Source organism: Triticum aestivum, chromosome 3D, assembly GCF_018294505.1.
Source record: "Triticum aestivum cultivar Chinese Spring chromosome 3D, IWGSC CS RefSeq v2.1, whole genome shotgun sequence".
Classification (NCBI taxonomy): domain Eukaryota; kingdom Viridiplantae; phylum Streptophyta; class Magnoliopsida; order Poales; family Poaceae; genus Triticum; species Triticum aestivum.
In genome coordinates, this window is record NC_057802.1 from 41,535,226 (window position 1) to 41,549,556 (window position 14,331).

The window sequence follows — 14,331 nt, forward strand, 5'->3', positions numbered from 1 at the left end:
GGAAATTTGCTACTGTCCTACAAACCTGTGCACTTGCAGGCCCAACAACGTCTACAAGAAGAAGGTTGTGTAGTAGACATCAGTCACCATAGAGGATCAAAAAAGCAAGCTGTCACCCTCGGCCCAACGTCCTGTGAGTGCACGTGTAACAAGCCCAAGCTTGAGGGCTACCCTTGTAGTCATGTGCTCCGGGCGGCTGCAGATCAAAAAATCAGTGTCGAGCCATACATATCGCCGTACTTCAACATGTACAATCTGTACAACACTTGGAACGATGAGTTCTGGGCCCAAGGCATTGATATGAACTACAAAATGCTGTGGCCAGATGGGCCGAAATGGGTTCCGAATGCCGACTTGATGAGAATCGCCAAGGGACGACGTCAGTCTAGGCGTCATCGCAATGACATGGACCATAGCCAGATGGGAGAACCAAGGCGTGCCGTGTTTGTAGGTGTCCTGGATATTCACGTAGGGAATGCCCGTATCCAGCGAACAACACCGCGTGATGTTGATTTATCTGTACTCGCTATGTATACTTATATTTGTATTATATTTTTATTAATTTAAATTGAATCTCTTTGTATTATTGAATCTCTTTATGTTATTGTATTTATATTTATTTTAAATTTAATCTCTTTGTATTATTGTACCCGTGATGTTAACTTAAGTTAATTAATGTAAATTGTATCTCTTTGTATTTTTTAAGTTAATTTTTATTTGTTTGTTTGTGTGCAGGTTATGGCTGAAGTGCTAGTGCTTTTGGAGGGGCCCCATGACGCCGGCCACCGTTGCCACCTATTTTTGAACCCAAATAAAAAACATGATTTTCGGACTTTTAGACTTCGAACCGTAAAGAAAACCTGGCCAATACACAATTCTTCCGTTCCTCACCTTGACGCTTATGGACTACATGCTTTTGCTAGGCTCACATCATGCGAAGACCAGTTACGTTCGGACCCATCCCTTTTGACATCCCTCGTTGACCGATGGAGACCTGAAACCCACACCTTTCACTTTCGTTTTGGGGAGCTTGCACCTACACTTAAAGATGTTTCTATGATCCTTGCTCTACCAATTAGAGGTGAGCCGTTAGTCTCTCCACGAGTGTCTCCATCTTGGGCATTAAATATATCAGACCGTCTTGGGATGACAATGCCAGAATCACAACGTTCTGGTGGCCCTCGTGGCATCCCACTCTCCTGGCTTCATGATAACTTTCTTAATTTATCTAGCTACGCTGATTCTGCGATGAGGAAAAGACATCTGTTTGCGTTTTTGTTGTGGCTCCTTGGGGTTATGTTTCCAAATTCTCACGGGGACGTACTTCTCCCTGGTCTCATCTACACTGTGGAGAAGATTGTGGATGAACCTTTACCCGAGCAGCCAAAATACAGCTTCGGTTCTGCCATTCTATCTCATACACATAGAGGCTTGTGTGATGCCACACAAAAAACTTCCTTCGCAAAAAAAGCTCCGTTACTTTGTGTCCCCTACGAGTTTGTACAGTTGTGGTCCTGGGAATACCTCTCTGTAGGACGACCTCGTATACTAAATCCCATACACCCATACGACTGTAGCGAGGGCAGCAGTGTAACTATGGCCAGCAGGTGGACAAAGGCACGGAAACATTGGTCTCCAAGTATTGCGAAAAATTGTTACCCTATATACCACCAGCAGTTTGAGGTACTTGATGAGTCTGTAGTCACATGGAACCCATGGACTCAGGAGCATGTACAGATGGTCTTTGATATACGACCCATCACAGCAGGCATGTTGACCGATAGTGCATTCTGGCTGACTCGCTGCTACTTATTGTTCCTGTGGTGTGTTGAGCCTTACAACCCAGAGCGTGTCATGAGACAGTTTGGTCTGTACCAGGAGATTCCACCACCTTTTCCAAGATGTACCGACGAGGAAATCCATAAGTAAAATGTGACCTCCTTAAATAGTTAGTGTCCTTTTTAATTTACTAAACTCACACTTTGTTACATAATTTGCAGGCTAACCAATATGGGCCACGGTTGGAGTTCTTACAATTGGAGGGAACGCAATATTCAATGGGTACACAAGTGGGAAAATGAAGCGCTAGCAGATATAGTGTATCAACTTAGGTACATTTTATTTAGATTATTTTATTACGATGACCATACGATGCGTGAAGATGCTTTGCTTTCATCACAACGGTTGATGTAATTATACAATTTTGCAGACCGTACGATGGAAGTACAGCTCAAGCGTACAAGCAGTGGTACTGCATCAGCACGCGTACAAGCCTGGCCAGTCAACCAGCTACGATACCAACAAATCTCACGCAGGAGGAGCAGATGCAGAGACATATTGAGCTGCATGCAGTTTACTATCGTGACCAGATGGTAATCACTAGTAATTTTTTCAGGTCCATCATTTCATAATCATTTCAACCAAATAACAACCAAATATTTTTCAGCTTCAAACTGCCAACAAAATAGGGCAGATCGCGACGGAAAGCATGCCGGCCAGGGGACCAGCTGTCAAGTTATTCCATAAACGTTTTAAACAATACGTGGTAACAAAGTTGAGATGTGGTAGAGGCGACGATGTTGTCACTGGAGCGTACAACATGCCAGTACCGAGGTCAGCCAGACCGAGTGCGGCGCCGTCGTCCAGACCGAGCGAGGCGCGTAGAAGCCATGGGCAGTGGGGGGAGGGTCCGAGTACTACAACGACATTTCCACGACATGACTCATCTCTGCCACTACATCACTCTTCTTCGGTGCTGCTTCGTCAGGGGCAGACATCTCAGGACCATGGCATGGGCTTGGATTCGATGCCCAAGCTGTATCTTTCCCCAAACCCATATGCATACACAGGATATGGCGCATACACTCAAGGTGAGGGATCTCAGCCGTATCTCTCCATGCGAGGGATCTCCATGCCCGAGGAGACTCGTGTCCCAGATTTAAACCAGTACCACGTAGAATGTCCAGATAGTACATGCGAGGGATCTGATTAGGTAGTCATGTTTACATTTTAATGCATTTACAGTGATATTACATATTATCCTCTAACAATTTTTGTTTACAATGTTTCTATGTGCAGGACATACCTTATGTAAATTGGGACGATGAGTACACCCAACGTGGCCTCAACACACGCATACAGGGATCATCACATGATGATGGCGACAAGGTTAAAGCAGTAGTTACGGATTTCTTCGGAGAGGACGTTATTGGCCCATCTTTTATCCCCGAGGAGTCACAACAACCATACGCCTACAATTACGCATCAGGTTCGCAACAAGGATTACAGACTCCACCACCTATGCAGGAGTCGCAGACACAGGAAGACCAACTGGAGTACGGTCGCGGTCTTCGTGTAACTCGACCACCTAATCGCTTGGAGCTTTCCGGTCCGAAGGGAAGGCCAGGTGGCCGTCATCGACTACAATGATTCATCTATCTACGTGTGTGACCCATTGTATCTACATATGTCAGTATCAGACTTTCTGACTTATGTATGAAACATTATGTATGCTGAAATAAAAATGCACCAGTCCCGTTAAATTCAGATGTACTTGCATTATTAGTTTGTGCTTGTTGTAGTTGTTGCACGACGTTCGATAATTAGTGGAGGGAAATAAAATGCTACATTTTATTGTAAAACTATATATTTTTTCATTAAGACACGATACAACTGAAATTAAGATACAACATACTATTGAAATAAAGCTACATTTAAGTACTGAAATAAAGCTACACTAAACTGCAGAAATTAAGATACAAACGATTGCGAAATAAAGCTACACGAAACTGCAGAAATTAAGACACTAAACTCACACATCGTCCCCCACGTCCCTCTGTCCAGCGTTCAGAACCCCGACACTCTTGCCCTTCGAGGATGTAGCTTAAAAACTACATGAAGGCATCATCGTCATCCTCCGTCGATGCGGAACTCTTGCCCTTCGAGGATGCGGAACTCTTGCCCTTGGACGATGCAGAACTCTTGCCCTTCGAGGATGCAGAACCCGGAAGCGGCGGCATGAAGATATCATCGTTGTCCTCGCTTTCTTCAGTCCATAAAAATGGATGCTTTGTTGCAGTCCTTCTGAATGTTTCACTCTTCAGCTCCACTACCTTCTTCCACCTTTCATGCAACCTAAGAAGTTCTGTACGTACCTCCTCATAAGTTCTTTCAGGCCACCCATACCTACGTAATTCGTGGGCCAACTCATTAATTATGGTGTCACTACTGGTGAGTTCGTCCCATGGAACTATCCTATTGTCCATCCTGAAATCAGTGGTTAGCCTCAGAAGACATCTGCTCATCCCAGGGTGAAAACTATGATCGAAAGGATAATGGGACATCTCGACTACACTACACTAGACTGCTTATTCACCTCTGTGTGAAGGGGGTTTTATAGGTAGAGAGGAGAAAATGGCGGGAAATAACGACTGGGGTATGGAGGGAAAGGGTTGGCGCGAAGGGGTTGGCGCGAACATATGGCGGGAAACGGGTGGCAGGAATATATGGCGGGAAAGGGTTGGCGGGAAACGGGTGGCGGGAACATATGGAGGGAAACAGTTGGCGGGAAAATATTGACGGAAAGGGTTGTGCAATTTTTTTCTATGTCTAAGATGGAAAATGGTTGCTAGTTTTGAAAATAAGGTGTTAGCACTGCTAGTTTCCGAAATTGCTATAAAAACATGCTACTTTCTGTACTTGCATTATTAGTTTATGCTTGTTGTACTTGTTGGACGACGTTCGATAATTAGTGGAGGGAAATAAAATGCCACATTTTTATTGTAAAACTATATTTTTTTCATTAAGACACGGTGCAATTGAAATTAACATACATCATACTATTGAAATAAAGCTACATTTAACTACTGAAATAGAGCTACATTAAACCGCAGAAATTAAGATATAAACGATTGTGAAATAAAAAATACTACCACAGGAATCTACTGAGTCCAGCGTGGATATTTTCCTTTTTTCATCGCCATCTTCTTCTGCTGCCTTGGCCTCACGAGCCCTTTCTTTCTTTCTCTGTCTCTCCGCCTCACGAGCCTCCTTTCGCTGTCGTTCCTGCTCCTCCATGCGACGAGGCTCTTCCCTGTTTCTCTTTCCTAAATCCTGAAAAAAACGATGTTCCTCTTCATAGTATTCTTTTAACTCTCTCTTGCTCTGCTTTCTCCTCAGCTTCTGCCTTCTCGCGTCGCTCTTCCGCATAGAAACTATTCCATGCACGACGACTTCATTCACAAATCTCAGTCACTGCCCAAGCTAGCTTCTCCGTGTCAATCCAACGATAGTACATGCACAGAGGCGGAGGAGACTACAACAAAAAACAAGAATGTTATTAAAGAATCAATCAAAATACATACAATATCTATTCATGATGGTTAAAGCATACCGGAGGCTTGTCGTACTCTGAAATAGCTATGGGTGGATCTTCCTCATAGTTGGCACACATGAAAAACTTCATGCCCAACCAATCTGAAAAATCTGTCACCTCCTTCACCTTGCAAAGATCGCCACACCAACACCGCAGGACTGCCACCCCCGGAGGTAAACTTGCATTCTTCATTTTCCTCGGCCTAATGCTTTGATCCGGGCAAGTCCAACTCATACTAGTTGAAAAATTGTTTTACACACTTTGCGCAGTGGCGATTTCGAGGATGGCTGGATGAGGATGACGAGAGCCTCGGTGTCTCCTTTTATAGGCTCAGACGGCAAATGATGGCCAGAAAATAAGCGCGAATAGACGAAATATTAGGCGGGATATTTTAGGATCCCTGTAGTGTCGGCACAACAGGTTCCCGCAGCCTCGGATACCTCCCGCAGTGCTGTCGCATCTATTCACGCAAAAGAAGCAAAAGCAGGCGGGCAGAAGAAAAAGCAGGAGCGATTCCCGGGCAAAAGCAGCAGCACACAACGTCCAAACTCCCACTCGTTGGAATTTGCGCCGTTAGGGTCGCTGTCATTGGAACCAGCGCCGTCAGGCGTTAGGGCCTGTCGGCCCGGGAGCGGCAGGAGCAGCGCCGGCCGCCTCCTCTTGTGGCGGCAGGGCCCACCAGGCCTGCCTGTTCCGTCCAGGCACTCGGCATAGTCTGGTAACACGTTTTGCCCCGGCGGTCGCCAGCGGGTGTGGCGGCAGGGCCCGCCGCCACGACCCGTGGCGGCAGGTGCCACGTGTCGCCTGCCGCGCCTGCCGCCACGGCCGAGGGGGTCCTTTTTGTCAAATTCATCTACAGGTGGTCTTTTCTGGCAATTCCAATGGGCAGGTGGTCTCTTTCGACAAAAAATCTGAAGTGAAAACAGTACGAAGAAGAGAAAATGCATAAGGGCAACTCCAACGCCCACCATCAAACCGCTAGCATATATCAGGACTGCACTGTCAGGACAACGGAAGCCATCCAACATGGGCCGTCCGCGACGCGTCTTCGGTGTCCGCCCCTGTTCAATGCCCGGAGACGTGTTGCTGGACGGGACGAGACGGATATCTACCACGCCCGTTCAATGCCCCGTTCGTCCGTATGCCACCATTAAGAGGGCTCGCCGGTCGAGAAACCCACTCCGGCGCCGCGCATTGACCTCCATGCCACAACACAAGCCTGCTCCCCATCCCTCTCTCTTGCACTGCATCCGCCATGACTGCAGGCGGCGAAACTCTATGGGAGAGCCTTTCCACTGAGATGAAGCATGCGGTGGCCGTCCTTGCCGCCACATGGAAGAGCCTTCGTGCCAGGCGGATCGAGCCTGGCTTGCTGGCCAACTCGCTCGAGGTCTCCGACGACGAGGACGACACCACGATGGAGACGGGCTCCGACGACACTGCCTCCGCTCCTGCGCCTCTTGTGCATGCCGGCCTCACCATGGAGGAGGCACACTACAACGCAGCCATGGTAGAGGTGCATCCTGTGCCGACGCCTTTGTCGGCATTCCAGCAGGCGTAGGTGGCACATGTTGTACCGTTGTTCCTCCTGGAGCAGCACCGGCTGGCGGAGGGCCAGATTTACAACGAGCGTGCGAGCGAGAAGGCCGTGGTGGCCATGGCCACGGCGAACCCCAACTTCATCGCGGAGCAGCGTGCCATCTATGAGGTCATCCGCGCTCAAGCTGCCGCTCACCAGCAAGCGGCCGCCGCGGAGGCGCAACTCTAGGCGATCGTGAACAAGAACAACGGCAGATGCGCCTCCTATACACCGTCGGCGGCCCGGTGAGACGAAGACAGCGCGGGCGCCACCAATTTCTATCGTGGACCTCACGTCTACCGGCGACGGACAAGGCGCGGACTCCTCCGAGGATGAGTAGGGCACGGGAGGCAGCAGGGCCTTGTGTCCCATGTGGGCTAGTCCGTCTCCCATGTTCTACTCTTCCTTGCCGGAGACCGCATCTTCACTTCATCGGTCTTATCACCGTGGACATGAAGACGACGGATGGAGGACGAGAAGGTTTTGGACGCCGGGCGCCGCCACCGTAGGATAGGTTTAGGGTTAGGTCTTTTTTTTGTTTGAAATCTAATGAAAATCCGCCGTGTTTGTATGAAATCCGTCATGTTTGTATGAAATTTGGCCGTCTTTGCATAAATTTCATCCGGTTTGTTGAAAAGGTGTTTGAAATGTATGCGCATACGCCCCCCCCCCCCCTCCGTGGACGGACGAGGGAGGAAAATTGGGGGTTGCCGTGGGAGATGCCCTAATGAGGTGAAACCAATGGGTGTTTGGCAAAATTTGGTGTTCTTGTATGTCCTAATATGTGTTGCTCTTGATCGATTTTTCGCCTGTTCACCTCATTAGTTTGTAAATTTTTCTTCGATTATTAGCCTTGGTATATGGATGTTTGCGGGAGTCGGAGGATCGTACATATTATCTACCATGTTTGATTAGCAAAGAATTTAATTCCTTTGCAATATCCTTTGGAAGCAAATACTTGTATTTTTTGTCTGTTTGTGAGAAATACATCAAGGCTAAACTGTGTGGTTCGTCGAGCGCTACCAAATGTATCAAATTCTTTCTAAATTGCTCGAAGCCTACCGAACGTAGTTGTATTACATGGAGCCTTGTTCATACATGGCGTGGTGTCCCTGTCCAAGGCGGATCTGTGACGGCGATCTGCTATGGATTGGTTCGGATCAGAGACGGCGACGAGCGCGGGATCCATCTCGGCGGCTCTCGCGGCTTGGCGAGGCGGGGTGGGAGCCCTCCTCCTAGGCTCCAGTGGTGGCACACTCAGGCTGTGGCCGGTGTGCCAGGCTCCTACAGTGACACTTGTTGTTGCGGTTAGTCGCCGGATCTTGGCGGCTGGATCTGGGGCTTTGAAGGCGGTTGAGATGGTGCATATGTTGTTGGGTGGATTTCTTGGGACGGATCCGAGTGAAAACTTGGTCTTCGGTCGTTGGCCGGAGCCGGTGATGACGATGCCCTTATCATCGTTTCCTTCATGAAGGCATCATCGAGGTACAAATCCCAAACCCATCCAATACCTCCGGGGGAAACCCTAGATCAGTTGATCAGATGACGACGGCATTCTTGTGTCGTTACCCCCTTGGGAGCGGCATTCTTGGAGATGCACTCGGGCTCGAGGGACCAGCGGATGGCTTCTTTGGTGGAGCGGTGCTTCTTTCTACATATTCATGGCGGCGACTCTTGGCGGCATGGAGCAGCGGAGGCTTGGCGTCAGATGTGTGGTGATGGACACGCGCAGGAGGTCGACGCTGTCTGGCGTCGTGGTGGCGTCGGCGGCAGCTAGACCAGGCAAGGTCGATGCAGCAGTACAACTCTGAAGATGGATTGGTGGCAGGTGGCTGCGGCGGCCTCATACCCGGCAGGCGTCCTGGTTGAGGAGCACGCCAGACTGGTGGGTGCCCATACCCGGCAGGCGTCCTGGTTGGGACCTCATGTCTTAGATGTTAGGTTTGGCTGCGAGGTCTGTTTGGCATTAGGTCCAGACTATCAGCGCCCCTTCATCAACTGGATAGGAGTAGCGACAGATGTTGCTTAGATGGTGGCTTTAGTCTTACTGTTGTATGACTTTGTAAGGTCTTGTTTTCATAATTAATAAAATGGCCGTATGCATCGTCCAGATGCAGAGGCCGGGGGTATTCCTCCTTTTCTAAAAAAAGAAGAATTTGGTATTGCGCACCTTGTTGATCAAAGTGCCATATGTTGTACTCAATTCCGATCATTGTGGTTCTACATTTGTTTTCATGCATTGCAGATACCCCATAGCTTCACTTTCTTTATAATATTTAGCATGATAAATTAACAGCAGACAAAAGTAGAACAAAAAGCATGAAACAGCGAGAAGGTACAGAACCATCATTTCAGAACAGAACACCACTTGTTATAACATGGTTATGATCTACTTTAAGAACAAAACCATCTTAATTAATTTGTAGTTTTACACCAAAAAAGTGTTTTCCTTCTGATGATTCAATTAAAACTCATTTCTTTCGCAGTCTACTCTCTTAACTTCCTAGAAATGTATATATTAACCAAAATTCTGACTTCCCCACTTTACCGTACGACACATCCCTTTGCGGATGAATTAATAAGCATAGCAAAATTCGTAACCTATAGGAGTACGTAATTGTTGTAGAACAAAAATGTGAATGATTAGAAGACCAGCACCATCACCAAAAATCATATATCTGCGTGCCCCACTTTTCAGCTAATCCACCCCCCCCCCCCCCCTCAATTTTGACGTAGGCCCCCTCCCTATCCAAATTAATCTGTAGGTGTACCAAAGGTCTCACAATCACATATTCGTCTGTCTAGTGAGTTGCTGAGAGCACATGGCAATTTGATTCACAGCTACGGTACTCTTCACACCCGTCGGCTCGGATCTCTGTGAAGGCTGCCATGAGGCTCGGCATCATGTTGGTGAGTGCAAGCCTTAACCCAGCCGAGCACGGCTGCTTCCTACTCACTTCAGTGGCATGAGCATTGTCGACAATATTTCCCTGCAGCCACGCGTTGCATGTCCTGAGCACAAACCTTCCCCGATGACGGAAGTGTTCCTTAACGAATTCCTCAAATCACCGAGGTGGCCGATGTAAAAGGTGTAGCATGGTCCGCAGGGTGAGCAGGTAAGCATTCTCGCTGTAGGGCAGCGCATTGCGGCGGCCCTCCGGTTTGTCGACCATTGTCTCATAGCCAGTCTCATTGTAGTATGGTTTGTCATTGAGGACAAGGCCCTGGATGGAGACAACAACTTGGAGGAGGCTTGACGCCGTCGAGGAACAGACCTCGGTGCCCTCGCCACCGAATGTGTTTAGCAGGCTGAGGCACACTGTACCAGACTTGTAGAGGTTTGGATTGAGGCGTAGGCCGAAGGAGTGGTAATACACTTGCGGTGGGGCATCTGGGTACGAAGGAGGTAGCTGCAGATCGAAGAAGAGGAGGCCATCATGGTACGGTGTCCCGCTCGCACCCACCATCACCACCCGGAGCAGATCCATGCGGTCCTCGAACGCTCGCACGTAGATTGTTTCTGCAATTAAATAAGTGGCTATTCATTTGTATCCATGCATATGGACCGTGTATTTTGAGCTACACTCACATACCTGGTAAGTCGTTCTCCAGAATTTTCCATTCCTTTTGCACAGCTTTAGCCCAACTCTTCGCACGACTAGCGCCCTGCATTTCCTTGAAAAAAAGAGAGTGTTGATTAAAGTTCTACATTTAGCAAAATACGTTTTGTAATGACTTGTAACATGTTATGTGGTCATTTACTAATTTTAAGTCAGGGAGTTTAGTTTTGCACTAAAAAACGAATGCCGTAAAATGGAGTTCCAGCGTTAGACAAACCATATTGTGCATGCAAACCTTCTTTACTCTAAACTTAATAGTTACGTACGTTCTTCATCATTTTCTAACATATATAATTACCTGGTCCGTAGTGTCAAGGTAGTGGTGATCCAGAGGGCTGATCTGCAGTACATCGAAACGTGGAAAGCCGAACGATTCATCGGAGCAACAGGTAGCACCTGCAGCCTTCGGCCCACCGTCAAAACCGTGGCTGGTCACATCTACAGCAGCATCGCTGGTCTCCACTGCAGCACCACCTATACTATCATCGTTTACGGGCGTGGGTAACTCTGAGCTTGGCAACGACGACGACGATGACCGCCAGTTCATCAAGTATCCTTTACCTCGAGCCACCACGTCGCTGGTCAATTGGAGCAAAGACCGGAATGAAAAACCTAAAAGTCTTGTCCTTGACATTGCCGGGCTGACACTTTCGACATCGTTATCTAGATTCTGAAGATCAATGTCCTAAAATCAGATAACACATATAGCCACATCATTTGAGGTGAAAATCTATAAAAATCACTGTCGGAAGAAATTCCTACAGTTTCGGGTCAAAACACATATAGCCACATCAATTGAGGTGAATCCATCCATATAATCATATATCATAGTATAAATAGTACTTAATTTGGTGCCTATCAGGAGAAACCAAAATAGTCCCCAAGTGGATAATGTTTACAAAGATAGATATATACCGTGTTGGCAGCAACCGGTTCTTCGGGTGCGTCATCGATGCCATCGTCCTCTACCCAGTCGCCCATTTCAAGCGATAGCTCCATGTAGTTCTCATCTTTGACGACAACGATCTCATGGGGCGATACCTGCAGCTTGCCCAAACAAATCAACAACTAATGAGTTTAGTAGAGAATGTAACATAGTTGTAGATCTAAGAAAGGTACTAGAAACTACCCACGTACCGCTGACATGCTACCATCACCCCACTTGACTTGGACGTGCCCATTAGGAAGTTCAACTACCCGCCCCACCCATGAAAGATCAGCAGGAACGGCATTTTTCTTCTTGTTTCCATGTAACAAGGGTGCACTTTCACCGTCATCTGTTGATACTGATGGTAGGATACGAATGACAATATCACCATAGTAAGCAGAGTGGTTAGAGTCCAATCTTAGGTCATAAGCACTGACGATATCATCACACTCGACCTCCCTAGCCTCATCAGGATGCCCTGGCGTCTTGAACCATGATACACAAACTGTCTGGTGCTCGTATTGCATGCTCTTGACGATGCCCACACGCTCGGTTGGTCCAGTTCCAGATGCGGCAATGTTGTTGTTGACACTAGTAGCTGTCACGTCATCAGTAGCGTCAACGACAGCATTAACCGGAAGAACATTGGCGACAACATGCTGGCCGGGGAAGAACTCTTGCTCATTCCAGATCGCAAAGGGGACGATGGTCGCTGAAGGTCTGCCTTGTTGCCGTGTGCCGTCTTGCCACAGCACGTCTACGGTGGTGCACGTGTTGGCAACGAGCATGGGAAACTCCACCTCCACATGTCTCATGACTTGTGACCGTTGCGCCCGTCTATGGCCCTCAAAGACAAACTTCCTTAGTTGCTTCCGATAAAACCTCGCATCTTTCTGCTTCGTGGGAGGTACCACCTGAGAGGTTGATGCTTCACACTCTTCTTGATTGTCCTCCGAGCATGCATTATATTCCTCCTCCTCCTCCTCCTCCTCATCATCATCATCATCATCATCATCATCATCATCATCATCATCATGTTGATCAGGAGAGCAAGCTGCACCCCCTTCGTTGGAACTAGTTTCAAGAAAAAAACAGCGGTCAGCAAGCCCCCAACAGCAATCGTACGAGGCGCAGAAGAATGTTAGATCGTCTGGGTTCTGGTAGGCCGGAGGAGCTGATGCCTCCAGTAGCTCCTTGTCGGTGCCATGATGCATTGATGCAACCCAGTAGACGAGGACGCCAGACGTCTCCAGCTTCATGATGGTTCCTAGGTCTCGTTGAGGATGCCAATAGCCATTAAGCCACCGCGCCGCCTTGAAAATTGAACAAGCGTCCGGCCCGCCGACGGACAGCCCCTGGTGGAATATACTGTTCATTTGGCAGCGACGCCTGCTGTGGCGGTTCTCACGCACACCCACCAGGTTCTTGGACTCCGCATCGCTGACCCTGCAGACCGCTCCGTCATCGAACAACACATCGATGTCGATTGACACCTCCACGACGCGGCCGAGCCACGGCCCGGACACGACAAAGTCGCCAAGGTTGAGGCTCCTGATGCGCCGCAGGCTAGATGGGGACACTCCCCTGATGACCTTGATCGGCGGCCTTTGTTGTCGAGCTTGGCCAGGTTGAGCATGGTGTTGACGCCGGTGATGACGCCGATTTGGCCGCCCATGTCGGAGGCCGATCCGACCAACTGTCCGGGGTACAGGTGGCTCCTGTCGACCACCTTGATGTCGCCGATGTTCTTGTACACAACACTGTCATCGATGCGCAGGAGCTCGAACTTGTCGACAGGGAGATAGTGGTTGTCCACCTCGCCGACCGGGAGAACGAGGCCACGGTCGATGAGCATGGGGCCGGAACTCACGAGGTCGAGAAAGTAAAGATTGGGAGATTCCGCCGCGGGGACGACGTCCATCGTAACCGACTTTTCGGGCGAGAGCACGTACGTACGTACCAGAAGCTGGCGGCCTTATGCCGATTGCTTTCCGATCTCGTCCGGCGGATCAGTGGTGCTAGGTATATATGCTATATACCACGTACGGATTGTATTAGAATTCCTATACTACTCGGACAAGTACCACGGCCTGCTTAATTAATTCTAACAGATCGATCGCACACGACGGAAAAAAATGATCCTGAGTTCTAGCCTTATACGGATGAGGTTTTTGTTCCTTCTACAATAGCAATACATTTTCTTTTCTTTTTGGAAATTGATAGACCATAGGCGTCTCGCATGCGTTCGTCTCTCCTCGTCACCCGATCGAAAATTCCCACCGCCTCATGCGACGTGCAGCGCCATCCCATGACAAGGTAGATGGAGAGAGGGAAGTACACTCTTTCGGGAGATGCAGAACCCATCTTAATAGTTTCTTCCCCTGACCTTAGACGGCTAGAACAAACTCTCTCCTCCAGACTTCACCGACGAGTCTGTGGATACGCCTCCACACGTCTGCCGCTTCAGTGGTTGGTGGCGGCTAGCGGGGAGGGGAATCCCGATGCCTCTGCTCCGATTAGTAGCTTATAGATTAGTGCTTTTAAGTCCTTACGGCACAATGCTCGGGCAGATTGTGATGCTTCTTTTTCGAGTTTGTCTTGCTCCGATACTCCTCAAGTTCGTTAGTCTGGACGTAGCTGACGGACCCCCCCTCCCCCAATCTCTCTCTCTCTCTCTCTCTCTCTCTCAGTCAAGGCACTAGGATTTGCAGCCGACAAGTAGAGAGGAAGCAAATCCATGGTCTCGGCCAAGAGTTGTTTTTCAAGTGTATAAAAATAGTTAGTAGAGAATAGCCATATGAGATGTGCTACATAATTATGATTAATCTGA

The 14,331-nt window shown here is 48.5% G+C and overlaps 1 pseudogene; it reads right to left on the reverse strand.

The window, feature by feature from the left end:
* Window positions 1-9,697: 9,697 nt before the first annotated feature.
* LOC123074009 (probable ubiquitin-conjugating enzyme E2 23) lies at window positions 9,698-13,521 on the reverse strand (annotated as a pseudogene).
* Between the last annotated feature and the right edge of the window lie 810 nt (window positions 13,522-14,331).